General features: G+C 34.9%; 1 long non-coding RNA gene across 1 annotated transcript; it reads right to left on the bottom strand.

Annotated features, from left to right (window-relative positions):
• Positions 1 to 11,368: 11,368 nt before the first annotated feature.
• LOC130176884 (uncharacterized) lies at positions 11,369 to 16,913 on the bottom strand. Its single transcript, XR_008828929.1, has 3 exons — positions 16,379 to 16,913; positions 13,865 to 14,775; positions 11,369 to 13,756 (listed from the first exon to the last, which is right to left on the bottom strand). It is a non-coding gene; the product is annotated as an uncharacterized LOC130176884 (long non-coding RNA).
• Positions 16,914 to 19,956: the final 3,043 nt, after the last annotated feature.

The following is a 19,956-nucleotide window of genomic DNA, read 5'->3' as shown; positions in this document are numbered from 1 at the left end:
ACGTCATAATATATTACGGCATTAAATGTCAAAAATACATCATAATATATTAAGGCATAAAAGGTCATAAAAACATTATACTATGGTCTGGCATGAGACAAAATACTATAATTAGCCATAAAAATGCCAAAAAAGATCTTAGTGTAGTATGGCAGAAAATGTCAAAAATACATCATGGTATATTAAGGCATGAAAGTTCATAAAAATGTTATAGTATGGTCAGGCATGATCCGAAATAATATAATGAGGCATAAAAATGTATAAAAAACGTCATAATATATTATGGCATGAAATGTCAAAAAACGACATAGTATAGTATGGCAGAAAATGTCAAAAATACATCATAGTATATTAAGGCATAAAAGGTCATAAAAACATTATACTATGGTCTGGCATGAGACAAAATACTATAATTAGCCATGAAAATGCCAAAAAAGATCTTAGTATAGTATGGCAGAAAAGTGTCAAAAAAACGTCATAGTATAATAAGGCATAAAATGTCATAAAAACATCATAGTATGGTCAAGCATGATCCGAAATAATATAATTAGGCATAAAAATGCCAGTTAAAATCTTAGTATAGTATGGCAGAAAACTTACAAAAATACATCATAATATATTAAGGCATAAAAGGTCATAAAATCGGTTTGCGAGGAATGAGACAAAGTAATGTAAAAATGCCAAAAAAGATCTTAGTATAGTAAGATAGAAAAATTACAAAAATACACCATATTATATTAAGGCATAAAACGTCACAAAAAATTCACAGTATGTCAAGGAATGTAACGAAGTAATATAATTAGGCATAAAAATGCCAAATAGGATCTTATTATAGTATGGCAGAAAAATGACAAAAAAGGTCATAGTATAGTATGGCAGAAAATGTCAAAAATACATCACAGTATATTAAGGCATAAAAGGTCATAAAAACGTAACAGTATTGTCAGGCATGAGACAAAATGATAAAATTAGCCATAAAAACGCCAAATAAGATCTTATTATAGTATGGCAGAAAAATTACAAAAAACGTCATAGTATATTAAGGCATAAAAGGTCATAAAAATGTCATAGTATGGTCAGGCATGAGAGAAAGTAATATAATTAGGCATAAAATGTCAAAAATACATCTTAGTATAGTATGGCAGAAAATGTCAAAAATACATCATAGTATATTAATGCATAAGAGGTCATAAAATCGTCATAGTATGGTCAGGCATGATCCGAAATAATATAATGAGGCACAAAAATGTCAAAAAACGTCATAATATATTACAGCATTAAATGTCAAAAATACATCATAGTATATTAAGGCTTCAAAGTTCATAAAAACATTATACTATGGTCTGGCATGAGACGAAATACTATAATTAGCCATAAAAATGCCAAAAAAGATCTTAGTGTAGTATGGCAGAAAAATGTCAAAAAACATCATAGTATATTAAGGCATGAAAGTTCATAAAAATGTTATAGTATGGTCAGGCATGATCCGAAATAATATAATGACGCATAAAAATGTCAAAAAACTTCATAATATATTACGGCATTAAATGTCAAAAATATATCATAGTATATTAATGTATAAAAGGTCATAAAATCGTCATAGTATCGTCAGGCATGAGACAAAATAATATAATTAGCCATAAAAATGCCAAAAAAGATCTTAGGGTAGTATGGCAGAAAAATGACAAAAAACGTCATAGTATAGTATGGCATAAAATGTCAAAAATACATCATGGTACATTAAGGCATGAAAGTTCATAAAAATGTTATAGTATGGTCAGGCATGATCCGAAAGCAGACTGTGGCAGCCACACCAACCCCCTCAGCCACCTAACCTTGCACTGAACTGTTCTGAACCGTCTCTACTCATTGTCTAGCACTCACTGTATTTATTCCCACTACCTCATCATTGTAATTTTGTACCCTACATATGCACATCTCCACTTTACTTATGCACACCCTCACTTTACATACCTGTACAGCACACACTTGCACTTTAACTGCTCTTTTGCACTTCTGGTTAGATACTAACTGCATTTCGTTGTCTTAGTACGTGTACTCTGTGCAATGACAATAAAGTTGAATCTAATCTAATCTAATCTAATCTAAAAAATAATATAATGAGGCATAAAAATGTATAAAAAACGTCATAATATATTATGGCATGAAATGTCAAAAAACGACATAGTATAGTATGGCAGAAAATGTCAAAAATACACCATAGTATATTAAGGCATAAAAGGTCATAAAATCGTCATAGTATGGTCAGGCATGATCCGAAATAATATAATGAGGCAGAAAAATGTAAAAAAAAATCATAGTATAGTATGGCAGAAAATGTCAAAAATACATCAAAGTATATTAAGGCATAAAAGGTCATAAGATCATCGCAGTATGGTCTGGCATGAGACGAAATAATATAATTAGCCATAAAAATGCCAAAATAGATCTTAGTGTAGTATGGCAGAAAAATGACAAATTACGACATAGTATAGTATGGCATAAAATGTCAAAAATACATCATGGTATATTAAGACATGAAAGTTCATAAAATCGTCATAGTATGGTCAGGCATGATCCGAAATAATATAATGAGGCAGAAAATGTCAAAAAACGACATAGTATAGTATGGCAGAAAATGTCAAAAATACATCAAAGTATATTAAGGCATAAAAGGTCATAAAATCGTCATAGTATGGTCTGGCATGAGACGAAATAATATAATTAGCCATAAAAATGCCAAAATAGATCTTAGTGTAGTATGGCAGAAAAATGACAAATTACGACATAGTATAGTATGGCATAAAATGTCAAAAATACATCATGGTATATTAAGACATGAAAGTTCATAAAATCGTCATATTATGGTCAGGCATGAGACGAAATATTATGATTAGCCATAAAAATGCCAAAAAAGATCTTAGTGTAGTATGGCAGAAAATGTCAAAAATACATCATAGTATTTTAAGGCATAAAAGGTCATAAGATCATCGCAGTATGGTCTGGCATGAGACGAAATAATATAATTAGCCATAAAAATGCCAAAAAAGATCTTAGTGTAGTATGGCAGAAAATGTCAAAAATACATCATAGTATATTAATGCATAAAAGGTCATAAAATCGTCATAGTATGGTCAGGCATGATCCGAAATAATATAATGAGGCACAAAAATGTCAAAAAACGTCATAATATATTACGGCATTAAATGTCAAAAATACATCATAGTATATTAAGGCTTCAAAGTTCATAAAAACATTATACTATGGTCTGGCATGAGACGAAATACTATAATTAGCCATAAAAATGCCAAAAAAGATCTTAGTGTAGTATGGCAGAAAATGTCAAAAATACATCATAGTATTTTAAGGCATAAAAGGTCATAAGATCATCGCAGTATGGTCTGGCATGAGATGAAATAATATAATTAGCCATAAAAATGCCAAAATAGATCTTAGTATAGTATGGCAGAAAAATGACAAATTACGACATAGTATAGTATGGCATAAAATGTCAAAAATACATCATGGTATATTAATGCATAAAAGGTCATAAAATCGTCATAGTATGGTCAGGCATGAGATGAAATAATATAATTAGCCATAAAAATGCCAAAATAGATCTTAGTATAGTATGGCAGAAAATGTCCAAAATACATCATAGTATATTAAGGCTTCAAAGGTCATAAAAATGTCATAAAAACATCATAGTATGGTCAGGCATGATCCGAAATCATATAATGAGGCACAAAAATGCCAAAAAACGTCATAATATATTACGGCATTAAATGTCAAAAATACATCATAATATATTAAGGCATAAAAGGTCATAAAAACATTATACTATGGTCTGGCATGAGACAAAATACTATAATTAGCCATAAAAATGCCAAAAAAGATCTTAGTGTAGTATGGCAGAAAATGTCAAAAATACATCATGGTATATTAAGGCATGAAAGTTCATAAAAATGTTATAGTATGGTCAGGCATGATCCGAAATAATATAATGAGGCATAAAAATGTATAAAAAACGTCATAATATATTATGGCATGAAATGTCAAAAAACGACATAGTATAGTATGGCAGAAAATGTCAAAAATACATCATAGTATATTAAGGCATAAAAGGTCATAAAAACATTATACTATGGTCTGGCATGAGACAAAATACTATAATTAGCCATGAAAATGCCAAAAAAGATCTTAGTATAGTATGGCAGAAAAGTGTCAAAAAACGTCATAGTATATTAAGGCATAAAAGGTCATAAAAACATCATAGTATGGTCAAGCATGATCCGAAATAATATAATTAGCCATAAAAATGCCAGTTAAAATCTTAGTATAGTATGGCAGAAAACTTACAAAAATACATCATAATATATTAAGGCATAAAAGGTCATAAAATCGGTTTGCGAGGAATGAGACAAAGTAATGTAAAAATGCCAAATAAGATCTTAGTATAGTAAGATAGAAAAATTACAAAAATACACCATATTATATTAAGGCATAAAACGTCACAAAAAATTCACAGTATGTCAAGGAATGTAACGAAGTAATATAATTAGCATAAAAATGCCAAATAAGATCTTATTATAGTATGGCAGAAAAATGACAAAAAAGGTCATAGTATAGTATGGCAGAAAATGTCAAAAATACATCACAGTATATTAAGGCATAAAAGGTCATAAAAACGTAACAGTATTGTCAGGCATGAGACAAAATGATAAAATTAGCCATAAAAACGCCAAATAAGATCTTATTATAGTATGGCAGAAAAATTACAAAAAACGTCATAGTATATTAAGGCATAAAAGGTCATAAAAATGTCATAGTATGGTCAGGCATGAGAGAAAGTAATATAATTAGGCATAAAAATGCCAAAATAGATCTTAGTATAGTATGGCAGAAAATGTCAAAAATACATCATAGTATATTAATGCATAAGAGGTCATAAAATCGTCATAGTATGGTCAGGCATGATCCGAAATAATATAATGAGGCACAAAAATGTCAAAAAACGTCATAATATATTACAGCATTAAATGTCAAAAATACATCATAGTATATTAAGGCTTCAAAGTTCATAAAAACATTATACTATGGTCTGGCATGAGACGAAATACTATAATTAGCCATAAAAATGCCAAAAAAGATCTTAGTGTAGTATGGCAGAAAAATGTCAAAAAACATCATAGTATATTAAGGCATGAAAGTTCATAAAAATGTTATAGTATGGTCAGGCATGATCCGAAATAATATAATGACGCATAAAAATGTCAAAAAACTTCATAATATATTACGGCATTAAATGTCAAAAATATATCATAGTATATTAATGTATAAAAGGTCATAAAATCGTCATAGTATCGTCAGGCATGAGACAAAATAATATAATTAGCCATAAAAATGCCAAAAAAGATCTTAGGGTAGTATGGCAGAAAAATGACAAAAAACGTCATAGTATAGTATGGCATAAAATGTCAAAAATACATCATGGTACATTAAGGCATGAAAGTTCATAAAAATGTTATAGTATGGTCAGGCATGATCCGAAAGCAGACTGTGGCAGCCACACCAACCCCCTCAGCCACCTAACCTTGCACTGAACTGTTCTGAACCGTCTCTACTCATTGTCTAGCACTCACTGTATTTATTCCCACTACCTCATCATTGTAATTTTGTACCCTACATATGCACATCTCCACTTTACTTATGCACACCCTCACTTTACATACCTGTACAGCACACACTTGCACTTTAACTGCTCTTTTGCACTTCTGGTTAGATACTAACTGCATTTCGTTGTCTTAGTACGTGTACTCTGTGCAATGACAATAAAGTTGAATCTAATCTAATCTAATCTAATCTAAAAAATAATATAATGAGGCATAAAAATGTATAAAAAACGTCATAATATATTATGGCATGAAATGTCAAAAAACGACATAGTATAGTATGGCAGAAAATGTCAAAAATACACCATAGTATATTAAGGCATAAAAGGTCATAAAATCGTCATAGTATGGTCAGGCATGATCCGAAATAATATAATGAGGCAGAAAAATGTAAAAAAAAATCATAGTATAGTATGGCAGAAAATGTCAAAAATACATCAAAGTATATTAAGGCATAAAAGGTCATAAGATCATCGCAGTATGGTCTGGCATGAGACGAAATAATATAATTAGCCATAAAAATGCCAAAATAGATCTTAGTGTAGTATGGCAGAAAAATGACAAATTACGACATAGTATAGTATGGCATAAAATGTCAAAAATACATCATGGTATATTAAGACATGAAAGTTCATAAAATCGTCATAGTATGGTCAGGCATGATCCGAAATAATATAATGAGGCAGAAAAATGTAAAAAAAAATCATAGTATAGTATGGCAGAAAATGTCAAAAATACATCAAAGTATATTAAGGCATAAAAGGTCATAAAATCGTCATAGTATGGTCTGGCATGAGACGAAATAATATAATTAGCCATAAAAATGCCAAAATAGATCTTAGTGTAGTATGGCAGAAAAATGACAAATTACGACATAGTATAGTATGGCATAAAATGTCAAAAATACATCATGGTATATTAAGACATGAAAGTTCATAAAATCGTCATATTATGGTCAGGCATGAGACGAAATATTATGATTAGCCATAAAAATGCCAAAAAAGATCTTAGTGTAGTATGGCAGAAAATGTCAAAAATACATCATAGTATATTAAGGCATAAAAGGTCATAAGATCATCGCAGTATGGTCTGGCATGAGACGAAATAATATAATTAGCCATAAAAATGCCAAAAAAGATCTTAGTGTAGTATGGCAGAAAATGTCAAAAATACATCATAGTATATTAATGCATAAAAGGTCATAAAATCGTCATAGTATGGTCAGGCATGAGACAAAATAATATAATGAGGCAGAAAAATGACAAAAAAGGTCATAAAAATGTCAAAAAACGTCATAATATATTACGGCATTAAATGTCAAAAATACATCATAGTATATTAAGGCTTCAAAGGTCATAAAAACATCATAGTATGGTCTGGCATGAGACGAAATACTATAATTAGCCATAAAAATGCCAAAAAAGATCTTAGTGTAGTATGGCAGAAAATGTCAAAAATACATCATAGTATTTTAAGGCATAAAAGGTCATAAGATCATCGCAGTATGGTCTGGCATGAGATGAAATAATATAATTAGGCATAAAAATGCCAAAATAGATCTTAGTGTAGTATGGCAGAAAAATGACAAATTACGACATAGTATAGTATGGCATAAAATGTCAAAAATACATCATGGTATATTAATGCATAAAAGGTCATAAAATCGTCATAGTATGGTCAGGCATGAGATGAAATAATATAATTAGCCATAAAAATGCCAAAATAGATCTTAGTATAGTATGGCAGAAAATGTCCAAAATACATCATAGTATATTAAGGCTTCAAAGGTCATAAAATCGTCATAGTATGGTCAGGCATGATCCGAAATAATATAATGAGGCAGAAAAATGTAAAAAAAAATCATAGTATAGTATGGCAGAAAATGTCAAAAATACATCAAAGTATATTAAGGCATAAAAGGTCATAAAATCGTCATAGTATGGTCTGGCATGAGACGAAATAATATAATTAGCCATAAAAATGCCAAAATAGATCTTAGTGTAGTATGGCAGAAAAATGACAAATTACGACATAGTATAGTATGGCATAAAATGTCAAAAATACATCATGGTATATTAAGACATGAAAGTTCATAAAATCGTCATATTATGGTCAGGCATGAGACGAAATATTATGATTAGCCATAAAAATGCCAAAAAAGATCTTAGTGTAGTATGGCAGAAAATGTCAAAAATACATCATAGTATTTTAAGGCATAAAAGGTCATAAGATCATCGCAGTATGGTCTGGCATGAGACGAAATAATATAATTAGCCATAAAAATGCCAAAAAAGATCTTAGTGTAGTATGGCAGAAAAATGACAAAAAAGGTCATAAAAACGTCATAGTATATTAATGCATAAAAGGTCATAAAAACATTATACTATGGTCAGGCATGAGACGAAATAATATAATTAGGCATAAAATTACAAAAATACATCAAAGTATATTAAGGCATAAAACGTCATAAAAAAGTCACAGTATGTCAAGGCATGAGATGAAATAATATAATTAGCCATAAAAATGCCAAATAAGATCTTAGTATAGTATGGCAGAAAAATGACAAATTACGACATAGTATAGTATGGCATAAAATGTCAAAAATACATCATGGTATATTAATGCATAAAAGGTCATAAAAACGTAACAGTATTGTCAGGCATGAGATGAAATAATATAATTAGCCATAAAAATGCCAAAATAGATCTTAGTATAGTATGGCAGAAAATGTCCAAAATACATCATAGTATATTAAGGCTTCAAAGGTCATAAAATCATCATAGTATGGTCAGGCATGATCCGAAATCATATAATGAGGCACAAAAATGCCAAAAAACGTCATAATATATTACGGCATTAAATGTCAAAAATACATCATAATATATTAAGGCATAAAAGGTCATAAAAACATTATACTATGGTCTGGCATGAGACAAAATACTATAATTAGCCATAAAAATGCCAAAAAAGATCTTAGTGTAGTATGGCAGAAAATGTCAAAAATACATCATGGTATATTAAGGCATGAAAGTTCATAAAAATGTTATAGTATGGTCAGGCATGATCCGAAATAATATAATGAGGCATAAAAATGTATAAAAAACGTCATAATATATTATGGCATGAAATGTCAAAAAACGACATAGTATAGTATGGCAGAAAATGTCAAAAATACATCATAGTATATTAAGGCATAAAAGGTCATAAAAACATTATACTATGGTCTGGCATGAGACAAAATACTATAATTAGCCATGAAAATGCCAAAAAAGATCTTAGTATAGTATGGCAGAAAAGTGTCAAAAAAACGTCATAGTATAATAAGGCATAAAATGTCATAAAAACATCATAGTATGGTCAAGCATGATCCGAAATAATATAATTAGGCATAAAAATGCCAGTTAAAATCTTAGTATAGTATGGCAGAAAACTTACAAAAATACATCATAATATATTAAGGCATAAAAGGTCATAAAATCGGTTTGCGAGGAATGAGACAAAGTAATGTAAAAATGCCAAATAAGATCTTAGTATAGTAAGATAGAAAAATTACAAAAATACACCATATTATATTAAGGCATAAAACGTCACAAAAAATTCACAGTATGTCAAGGAATGTAACGAAGTAATATAATTAGGCATAAAAATGCCAAATAGGATCTTATTATAGTATGGCAGAAAAATGACAAAAAAGGTCATAGTATAGTATGGCAGAAAATGTCAAAAATACATCACAGTATATTAAGGCATAAAAGGTCATAAAAACGTAACAGTATTGTCAGGCATGAGACAAAATGATAAAATTAGCCATAAAAACGCCAAATAAGATCTTATTATAGTATGGCAGAAAAATTACAAAAAACGTCATAGTATATTAAGGCATAAAAGGTCATAAAAATGTCATAGTATGGTCAGGCATGAGAGAAAGTAATATAATTAGGCATAAAAATGCCAAATAGGATCTTATTATAGTATGGCAGAAAAATGACAAAAAAGGTCATAGTATAGTATGGCAGAAAATGTCAAAAATACATCACAGTATATTAAGGCATAAAAGGTCATAAAAACGTAACAGTATTGTCAGGCATGAGACAAAATGATAAAATTAGCCATAAAAACGCCAAATAAGATCTTAGTATAGTATGGCAGAAAAATTACAAAAAACGTCATAGTATATTAAGGCATAAAAGGTCATAAAAATGTCATAGTATGGTCAGGCATGAGAGAAAGTAATATAATTAGGCATAAAAATGCCAAATAAGATCTTAGTATAATATGGCATAAAATGTCAAAAATACATCATAGTTTATCAAGGCATGAAAGTTCATAAAAATGTTATAGTATGGTCAGGAATGAGACAAAATAATATAAATAGCCATAAAAATGTCAAAAAAGATCTTAGTATAGTCTGGCAGAAAAATGTCAAAAATACATCATGGTATAATAAGGCATAAAAGGTCATAAAACCGTCACAGTATGTCAAGGAATGAGACAAAGTAATATAATTAGCCATAAAAATGCCAAATAAGATCTTAGTATAGCATGGCAGAAAGATGTCAAAAAAAACGTCATAGTATAGTATGGCATAAAATGTCAAAAATACATCATAGTATAATAAGGCATAAAATGTCATAAAAACGTCATAGAATGGTCATGTCATGACCTGGCTCAAAGCCATGACAAAAACGAGGAGACGGTCTTTAAAATAAAAACTAAATGATTTTATTACAAACACTATAAAATTAGGAAATTGGCAACATAATCAAATACTAACTAAACTAACAAATAAACTAACTAAACCCAAAACACAATGCGCCGAGGGATCGCGGGCGCAGTGGTGCAGCCACGCCAGGTAGGTCACATAACAGAGCAGGGCAGACCCCAGTGTAAGGAGTAGTGCCAGCTCTTACACACCTGTGGACTGGCCAGGTCCACCCAGGTGTGGCAAGCCCCACCTACGACCTGCAGGGAAAGACAAGACAACCCAACACAAAAGGGGGAACACAGAACACAACAGCAGGCTCTAGAGGCCGGAGGCCGTCACAGTCAGGCATGATCCGAAATAATATAATTAGGCATAAAATTACAAAAATACATCAAAGCATACTAAGGCATAAAACGTCATAAAAAAGTCACAGAATGTCAAGGCATGAGACGAAATAATATAATAGGCATAAAAATGTCAAAAAACGTCATGGCATAAAATGTCAAAAATACATCATAGTATATCAAGGCATAAAAGTTCATAAAAACGTTATACTATGGTCAGGCATGAGACGAATTAATATAATTAGGCTTAAAATTTAAAATATACATCAAAGCATCTTAAGGCATAAAACGTCATAAAAAAGTCACAGTATGTCAAGGCATGAGACAAAATTATATAATTAGGCATAAAAATGCCAAATAAGATCTTAGTATAGTATGGCAAAAAATTACAAAAATACATCATAGTATATTAAGGCATAAAAGGTCATAAAAACATCATAGTATGGTCAGGCATCAAATGAGATAGTATAGTAATGTCAAAAAAGATCTTAGTATAGTATGAATATATATATATATAAATAAATTTATTAAAAATGTCATAGTATAATAAGGCATAAAACTTTCATGAAAAAAAAAATCAAAAAGTTTCATAGTATAGAAAGGCATAAAAATGTCAAAGTGTAATCGTATAAAGAGGCATAAAAATGTCAAGAAAATGTGTTGTATAGTAAGGCACAGAAATGTCATCAAAAAACAACAACAACAATAATAGCAATAATGAGTTTTATTTATACAGCTCTTTTCAAAACACAGTGACAAAGTGCCTCCACAAGACAAGACAAAATTTGGGACCAACACTAAAACATGAATTATAATAAACAACAAGTTTAAAAGCTTTACATCATTTGCGGGAGAGAATAATGACAATGAGGTTCAGTAAAGAAAATGAGATAAAACAGTCTACAATAATTAAATTAATCTACAGAGAAAGTATTATTACTTAATATAACAATAGAATAATATAAACATAAATAATAAAAAAAAGTGTCATAAAATAGTTAGCTGTTCAAATATCATAAAAATATCAAACTATACTAAGGCAAAAAAAACCAACAAATGTCATAGTATAATAAGGCATAATAATATCTTAGTATAGTAAGGCATACAACGTGATAGTATAGTAAGGCATAAAATGTCATAGTATAATAAGTCATGAAATTTTTGTCATACTATAGTAAGGCATAAAAACGTTACAAGATGTCATACAATATTAACGTCATAATATAGTATGGCACCAAAATCTTATTAAGAATGTTACAGTATAATAAGGCATGAAATTGTCAAGAAACATCATGGTTTAGTGAGATATAAAAACGTTAAAAAACGTTAAAGTATGAAAAGGCAAAAAAAAAATCCTAATTTTACAGAAAATAACTACGTTTTCTAACAGTAATTTCATGTTCTTTAAAATTGTTAACAAAAGTCTGTAAAATGAAATTATCTGTGAATTAACAGCCAAACTTCTATTTTAAGACATTAACATTATGCCAATAATCATGAATTACATTTATTTCCCATTTCTGTAAAGACAAATTACTGTATTATTCATACAGTATTTTTTCTGCTTTCTTAAATTACATACAAATCTGTGTAAAATTACAGTAATTATCTGTAATTAAAAATGTAGCTTGTTTTTATAACAGTTAATGTCCATACTAACGATTTAAATTTTTTCCTCTTTAATTTTAGGGAAAATCTTTTTAGTTTTACATTTATGTGACTTCTACATTCAAACTTTGTGATTCTGGATGCAAATGTAGCAAACTTTTTTTCATCATATCAAACATTCAAACTTCAAACAAAAAAGTACTGGAATGTATCCCAGCATGCACTGGGAGGAAAGCAGGAAAATGGTTTCCACCACCACCACCACACACAGACAAGTTAGAGTCCTCAATTAATGAAATGTCATGTCTTTGTTCTAGTAATCAGAGTCCTGGAGGAAACACAAGGAGAACATGCAACACTGCAAGAAAGAACCAGGGTTGAAGCTGAACTCAGGCGCTTCTTGCTCTTGTCTTCCTGCCTGGACTTTACTAGGCTGTGTGTTTGTGCACCATATACCATAAAAGAAAACAGTACAAACTTCCCAATGACCAATTCGTTTGCTGTGGCCACCAGATTCCATCAGCTCAGGGAACCTTGTTCAATAAACTAGATCTTCGGTCCGCAAACACATGAGCTACATGAGCTACATGAGCTGTACTACACTGACAACTGCTTCACAATCTGAACTCAATTTTCAGTTCACACTAAACAGTGTGTGAGGTGAACAGCAGGACCAGTCCCAGCCTGGTCAGATGCGTACATGAACTGATGAAGCCTCTTGGATGAGAGGTGAAACGTCTTCCCAGACAAATAACCAAGTCCAGTTGTTTTTTCGATTTAAAACTCCTTTAGGATACTATGACCTGGACAAATGAGAATATTCACAGGCGAGGTGAACACATCCATCTCTGAGGTCACAGCATCACATCTATGAAGAGTCTGGATGAACTTCACTCCTCTCGTTTCAATCTGCACAAAGGACGTTACTTTCAGTTTCATTCATGTCATAGAGACTCATCCTGACACTGACCTCAGTCATTATTTTTATATTTCTACTATAATATATACTTGTTACTAAATAAGATTCATCCAGTTCTCTTCTGGGTTGGCCACACTTGCTGCAGATGTATGACGTTGGCAGCCAGAGGGTTTTTTCCTCCAGGCAGCGGCCCCCGCTCTGCCACAGCAGCTTCAGGTCGCCTTCCTCTTCCTGTAGGCTCTGGTCCTGGGTACAGGTAGTCCAGTCAGAGAAGGTGGATGAACAGAGGAGGGGAGTGCTGCTGGAGCGAGGGGAAGACCAACAGCACTGGATGAGGGGCCATGCTGTTCATCGTCTGGAGGAGGAGGAGAAGGAGGAGGAGGAGGAGGAGGCAGACCCCTGCTGGAGGGCCCAGGCTGCTCCTCCGGGACATTGAAGTTAAAGGGCTGTCCTTGTCCCACCTGGACCAAGGACAGACCCTTTGCTGAAGGGAGAGTCTGGCCAGCACCTGGAACACACAGACAAACACAGACTGTTTTAGGATTTTCAGCTTTCATTAAAAGATAAATCACAGAACAGATTACAACACACCAACAGCTTTATGACAAACTCTTACCACTGAGTCCTCAATTTATTCGAAGAGCTGGATGTTGGTCTAAGCCTCAACCTGACGCCGGCCAGGACTGCCTCTCTGATGCCACATAATCCTTGAGAATGAATGACCAGCGAGTCCTCACGGTCCCTCTGGACCACGTGGCCACCGGATGAAGACGCAGAGCTGGTTGCAAACGGCCTCCACCAGGCGGCTAACAATGATATCTGAAGTGAATCTCACCTCTGGAGACTCTCCTTCCCAGGACAGGAGGTGTTCTTCCCCGTCGCTGCCTTGAACTGTCACCTGGGCTGCCTCTCCTGGTCTCTGGGAGGGAAGCAACTCGCTCTACCTCCTGCTCTGTCTGGCAGGTGTTGCCAGGAGCTTGGAAGGCACTGGCTTGAGGAAAAAGGTTTTGGATCAAAAATGAATTTTATGTTTGCATGAAATGATAATACACAACATACCTGGGATGAAGTGGTTAAGGTGGAAACCAGAAGGCCGACCCCGCCCCTTTGTCAGTCTACCTGTCTCTGTACAGCTGCACCTGCTGGGTCCTGGATGCAGGTGAGGCGGCTCCTCTGTGTCTCCATGTGTCCTGGATGCAGAGAGAATTCAGCAAAGAGACGTCCAGGGTGACGTGGAGATCCTGGATGAGGAGGAGCGTCTCCTCTGCCCCATGTGTCCTCCTCCAACAGTGCAGCCTCCTCTCCTCCCAGGAGATCCTCTGGATCACCTTGGCAACAGTCAGGCCAAGCATCCTGTGCTTCCCCTCCAGTGAGGACCGCTATGCCTCAATGTGAAAACAGGAACCTCCGGGGGTCCACCTCCAAGATGTGGCATCATCAATCCGGCCGCCATCTGGAGAGCCAACACACCAACATTGGTAACCCAGGCAACTGTTTCAGAAGCAGCACCAGCAGCTTCTTTGTCACCTGGATAGAGAGAGAGAGAGAGAGAGATCACATGTTAATGGTAAAATTTGTGTGTGAATTTAGTACACACACAGCAGTGGTGTGAAAGCAGCTGTAAGAACATAAACTCTGCCTGAATTACACCTCATCCTAGAGAAACTCCCTGTTGGGAAAGAATACTAGAGATGGCTGTTGGACAGATCAATCAGTTAGACATACAGTGCATTTAGAAAGTTCTCACTTTTTTACATTGTATTATTTTGAATAATCTTATAAATCGTTGGATTCATACACTAATGAGAATGGGGGGCAGCTGTATTTACTGTGCGTGCTCACGTTCATTGTTGCCATTATCAACATTTTCATTTATTGCAATTATAATATATCATTGTTAGCATTATAATTGTTATCAATACTCATTATCTTTGTCATTTTTACAATGACAATTATTTTTACTATTATTGTCATTATTATTATATACAATCACAAACAAAATGTCACTTTATATGCACTTTGTCACTTGTCTATCGTGCTTCATGGTTAAAATGTTCTGTGTCACCTTCTGTTTGTCACCAATAAAGATGCTGGCTATCCCCCCACTTGTTATTCTGCATTCTTACGAAATTGTTAAATTCATTCATCAATGAACAATGTAACCAAGCTAGCTGCTAATGCTAATAACTGCCCCCCCCGTGTTTGTCCGTGTTTTTTCTCACCAATAAAAAAAGCAAAAAAGCGAATGCTAATGATAGCAAGCTAGTCCCCCCACTTGTTATTTTGCTTATCACCTTCTGTTTGTCCCAGATAAACAAATAAGGAAAAAAAAAAAAAGAAAAAAGAAAAAAAAATGCTAATGCTAACGGGAACAGCGGCTAGCTCTCGGCCCCAGTGCAGGCCTTGTCTAAATGGCTTAGCCCCCGACTGAGCCCGCCCGTCTGTGGACATCTGTGTACAGAGATAAAGAGCAGAAAACTGGAAAACGCAGTGTGCAACATTCCCAGTGTGAGACATTGACAAGTACAAATTTCAGTGTCACACTGTGGGAACTTTTGACGAAAGTTTTACAGTTTTCTGCTCTGTATCACGACATAGATGTGACAAATCCATTTCTTCTTTTACAGTGTCTTTAAGCAACCTCAACACTGATCACTTGTTGAGTTTTGATTCAGACTTTCAACAAATAAAAATCTCTTGGACACAAGCGCAATTGTTTCACATATGTAAACTTGAATTTCTCATGCTGATTTATTTTACAGGTTTAAAAATGTGGAATTATTTCTGAACATCACTTTACAAGCTCAAAATCATTTTGACCCTAATTTGAGCCTGGACACACACACATAGCTACAGCCAACAACAGGTTTTTAAAAACAACTGCTCACTAATACACATCTCTCAGCATAAAGCAGGCTATGTTACACCTTACCTGGTTGTGGTTTAACTGGTACACAAACTGCTTTTAACCTTGAATTTGTCATGCAGATTTATTTTACAGGTTAACAAATGTTGATTTACAACTCCAAACATTGGAATTATTTGTTATGGTCACTTTACAAGCTCATTCATTTTGACCCTAATTTGAGCCTATATACATGTATGGGGTGGAGTCATGTGCATGACTTACCATTTCTTGCTGGTTTCTGGCCTGAGGTGGAGTCTGCCATCCCTATGAAAACACAAAAGGAAAAATAAGGGCTTGTCAAGCAGCTCCTCTTTTGACTATGAAATGTTTGAGGCAGTCTAAGGACTTCAGAACATAAGATATAATCATCCACTTAAACCTCATTTAGCATATACTGTAATAAAAAAGAAGACTATGAATAAATCTGAACAAGTGATACATGTACATGTGAAGAATTTGTAGAAGAGATTCATATATAAATAAATAAACATTAGTGGTGAGGCAACACAAAGACACTGGAAGAGGAAGAGCTTCTGTCATCGTCCGTGTGTAGTATCGGCTTGGTGTAGTATCCAATTAAACGTATTCATAGTGTTGTAGCCAATATGATGTTTTTTATTGCAACACATTTATATTATGAAGGTGTTATGTTATTGTGGTGTTACCATGACAACTCTTGGGCATAGGAGGTTTCCAGCCAATAGCAGGCCACATGAAGTTTACTTGAGGGTGTCACTGGGGCACAGGTAGGAGGGGTTGGTAATCAGGCAGAAGCCACACAGTTTTTCAACCGTGCGGGCGGTTGTTTGTTTTCAGTTAACAGAGTGATAAACCAAATGGAAAAATGGGTGCTTGCAAACAGGGAGCAATGCATACCGGCGGAGGAGGAGGATGATGATGATGATCATGAAATCTATGACGTTTCAAATAACGCAAATGGGTTTGTGCATAATAATGGTTCAAATGACAACGCTGTGTTCAATGCAACTGAGGTTCTGGTAAATAATGGTTCAAATAATGCTGTGTCTCATGCAACTGAGGGTTAGGAAAATAATGGTTCAAATGAAAATTATGTGTTGCATGCAAATGAGGTTCTGCATAACAATGGTTCAAGTGAAAATGAAGATGTGGATACTATTGGCCCAAATGACAGTTCTTCTAATGTTGGTTGTAAATCAAATGTGTCACATGGGAGCTGTAGATCTTCAAGGTCCTCAACGGCCTCTGCACGGATTCAGGCAGAGGCTGAAAGAGCTGCACTCCAGGCTATGGAGGCTGCTCTCAAGGAAAGACATGAACTGAAAGCTCAGGAGGAACAAATAAGGAAAAGAAAGGAACTGCTTGAAGTGCAAAGTCGGATTGCTGCTCAGACAGCAAAGGTTTCTATACTCAGTAACAGAGGGTCTGACATAGGAAGCAAGGTCTCAAATGGAATGAACTCCTATGTGTCAAAACAAAAGTCTGCTCTCAAACCCTCTGCTGTGCCATTTGTTCCACAAGCTTCAAGTTGTAATGTCACTCATTTATCAACAGGAAGCAATAACCTACTAGCAGGAGCTGCTAAACCTGCAATGCCATCACAATCTCAGCAGTTAAAGGAACCATACACCCAATTCAGAACTACAGCCACAATGTCAAACAGAACAGGAACAAGGCCTAAGGAAACCACTTCACAAGGAACCAAACCAAAAACTTATGCTTCAAATCCCAACCCAAGCATGCCCCAAAGAACTGTGCAGTCACATCCGATTGCATACAGGCCACAGCAATGGCGTCAAGTCAATAAGGAGGACCATGGCAGCATGCCACAAAAATCTCATCGTTCATACCCCACTGCACAACCAGCACAGCAATCCAAGCAGAACAGTGAGGACCCAGGTAACATTTTCACCATCATGCAAAAGCAAAATGACATCACAGCATTACTTGGGCAACAACAGTCTTCACTATCATTGCCCCCAAGAAACATACCAATCTTTGATGGAAACCCTCTTGAGTACATTGCATTTGTCAGAGCTTTTGAACATGGAGTGGATGCAAAGGCTGACAGCAATGTTAATTGCTTATACTACCTGGAGCAGTACACTCAAGGGCAACCACAAGAGCTGGTCAAGAGCTGTCAACACATGCCACCTGACAGGGGCTATCAGAGAGCAAGGATGCTTTTAGAGGAATGCTTTGGAAATGAGCAAAAAATAGCCACTGCGTACATGGAGAAAGCCCTTGGATGGGCACCATTGAAATCTGAGGACATCAAAGCCTTACAAGCTTTTTCATTATTCCTGCGCATCTGCTGTAATGCTATGGAGAACATTAGTTACATGTCAGAGATGAATATGCCATCCAACATACGTGCAATAATTATGAAGTTGCCATACAAACTGAGGGAGAAATGGAGAAACATTGCTTTTGAGCATCAGGAGAAATGCCATCAGCAACCAGGGTTTGGTGATGTTGTCAATTTCATTGAGAGACAAGTTTCTATTGCCTCTGATCCACTGTATGGAGACATACAAGACACGGCTGTCTCATTTTCCAAATTCAAAGTTGGAAATAAAGTGTCACAGGGTCGCACAAAGGAAAAAGGAAGCAGATTCGCCACATCTGTGGCAGCTGTTGATTCTGAAAATAAAAAGGAAAAACACTTACCTGACAAACCAACAAAGGGACCATGTCTGCTGTGTGAAGAAGGCCACAGATTGGAAGTGTGTCCCAAGATGGAGAAGAAGCAGCACAGAGACAAAATTGACTTTCTAAAAAAGAAAGGCGCTTGCTTTGGATGTTTATCTGTTGGACACATGAGTAAAGAGTGCCACAGTCGCCTGTCTTGCAAGGTGTGTAACCTGAAACATCCTAGCATTCTCCACATTAATGGCAAGGAATGGAAAGAAATGAAATCAAATGACACACAGCAAGAAACAACAGAGATGAGTCAAGCCACCACTCCCAAGACATGTGGCCATATAGGGGCCAGAGGGCAGGACTGCATCTTGTCAATTGTGCCTGTAAGGGTCAAGGCAAAGAAAGGCAGCACAATTGTGACGACGTACGCTTTTCTAGATCCCGGCAGTTCATCCACTTTCTGTTCTGAGCAACTGATGAGAAAGTTAAAGTGAGAGGAATGTAACACTAAATTCCTAATGAAAACGATGAACAAGAAAAGTCTTGTCAACAGTCAAGTCATCTCAGGACTAGAGGTAGCCGCACTCAATGACAACAACTATGTTGAGCTACCTGATGTGTACACCCAGTTCAAGATGCCTGTGACACGTGATAACATCCCACGACAGGAAGACCTGTATGCTTGGCCATACTTGAACTCTGTGGAAATTCCTGCTATTGATGCAGATGTGGAGCTGTTAATTGGCACTAACGCCCCAGAAGTAATGGAGCCATGGTAAGTGATAAACAGCAGGGGTAGAGGACCTTATGCTGTTCGAACCCTATTGGGATGGGTTGTCAATGGACCATTGACAGGAGGCAATGACAGTGGGAATAGCTGCCCCACAATCCCAGCCAATCGCATTTCCATTGCTCACATAGAGGAACTGCTGGTGAAGCAGTACAACCATGACTTCAATGAGAAATCTACTGAGGACAAGCCAGAAATGTCCATAGAAGATCTCAAGTTCATGCAAATTCTTAACACTTCAGCTGAACTCAAGAATGGACACTACTGCTTGAAGTTGCCTTTCAGAGAGGACAATGTCGTCATGCCCAACAACCGACATCTTGCTGAGCAAAGGGTCCTCTGCCTGAAAAGGAAATTGGAGAGAAATCCTACTTTCAAGGAGGAATAT

The sequence above is a fragment of the Seriola aureovittata genome, chromosome 2 (assembly GCF_021018895.1).
Source record: "Seriola aureovittata isolate HTS-2021-v1 ecotype China chromosome 2, ASM2101889v1, whole genome shotgun sequence".
Classification (NCBI taxonomy): Eukaryota; Metazoa; Chordata; class Actinopteri; order Carangiformes; family Carangidae; genus Seriola; species Seriola aureovittata.
The sequence above is the reverse complement of the archived record's forward strand: the minus strand, read 5'-3'. Positions and strand labels throughout refer to the sequence as shown.